We start from the raw sequence: 1761 nt of genomic DNA on the forward strand, positions 1-1761 counted from the left end.
TCTTCCATTGCTTTGAAGAAAGTGGAGAATATGATGAACAGTGAAGGGAGAAGAATTTTTGGCTCTCTGGAAATATAGGCACGGTAAAGAGGTAAATGGTGGTTTACACTGCCTTTTATAGTGAGGGTAAAGGAGAGAGAAAAATCTTTCCAAATCTTCGATCGAAAAACGAAGGGTTTTTCGGAGTTGACTGACGCGGGACAGTTGGCGCTGGCGATGATCACGCATGAGAGAGAGTGTCAGGCCCTAATTACACGCCTTCCCATCAGGCGCCGTTTGGAGATGAAACGGTTCCGATTCGCACGCTTTCCCTTTTGCGCCGTTTGAAATCAAATCGATTGGACTCCCGCCTGAGTCATCATGTCGTCATCTTATCCCTTTAAATTGTAACGACATCTTTTAAAAATTCGTCCACGTGGATTAAAATCCACAATAATCTTTTATAATAACCAAGCCAATTAAAACCGCTTGAAATTAATGAAACCAGAATTTTGGAAAATCAAAAAGATTTTCGTGCGGAGTGTGTAAAAAATAAGAAGAAATAAAACAACACTTTTTGTGGGATTATGTGATGTCAATAAAGACACGAAACAATGGATCCCGGGCACGAATCTCTTCCTTCAAAGTCAAGAGAGACCTTAAAGTGTTTGTGTGGTTTCCCGTTAAATAACGATCAGACACTTATTAAGAAGTGTTGAAAGGCTTCTTTTAATTAGGCTTACGGGGGTGGCTTTCGCTTCGATTCAGAAATCCTAATCTTGAAATAAGACAGAAATCGAACGAAGTACTTGTGAGACCGGTGTAGTCTGTTGAACAAGCAGGTTTGAGATAATTTAATTTGGCTAGGAAATATATATATAAAATCTCAACAAAAATTAAAACTGGATCCCAAGGGAAGAAATGTTATTGGTTTTAACAATTTCATAGGAATCACACAAAAGAAAATTTTGAGATTTCATGGAGGTACGTCCGTCAATTCATTAGTGAAAACTAGAGAAAATTAATTGTTCACCGTCAATTCGTATTGGGAATTGAATTTTGGGTTTCACTTAGCTCGTAGTGGCACGAAACTAAGATAATAAACACAGAAATTGTGTAACCATAAACCTCAGTGGTAATTTCTAAGAGTCTCAAGGGTTACGTTGGTGAAATGAAGAAGATGGAGAAATGTAATGTAGATGTTGTAAAGAAACCAAAGTACCTCTACTGTGAAGAGAAGGACCAAGCAGAAAACTCTTATCTCATGTGAGAAGAGAGTTAGGTAGCTCATGATTAGAATAAATATGAGAGCCTAATTGGGAAGACAAAGTTTGTTTATACCAAGTCATTAAGGCTATTATTCAGAATCAGGTGAGGCTTTGGACACATACAACAACATGCTTCTAGGGACACTTAGCTAATTAAACGATTTCCCCATAAACGAACACACACAAAAAAAAAATTAGAGCCAAAAATAAATAACAAAATATTTTTGGAGTTTTTAAATTTATGATAAAAAAAATATTTTTGGAATTTTTGATAATAATGAAAAATAAAAAAAATTAAGACATAAAAAAATGAATACAAAAAAATGTTGGAACCGAACCCGAGCATTCGGTTTATTTCGGTTGTGAAAAACTTTGGAACTGAACCCGAGCATTCGGTCTATTTCGGGTGAGAAAATTTTTTGGAACCGAACCCGAACGTTCGGTTTATTTCGATTGCCAAAGAAAATAGGTTTGAAAAAGAGAATAACTTTGACAATAAGATAAATGCATTTGG

Source organism: Lactuca sativa, chromosome 5 (assembly GCF_002870075.4).
Source record: "Lactuca sativa cultivar Salinas chromosome 5, Lsat_Salinas_v11, whole genome shotgun sequence".
NCBI classification, from domain to species: Eukaryota; Viridiplantae; Streptophyta; class Magnoliopsida; order Asterales; family Asteraceae; genus Lactuca; species Lactuca sativa.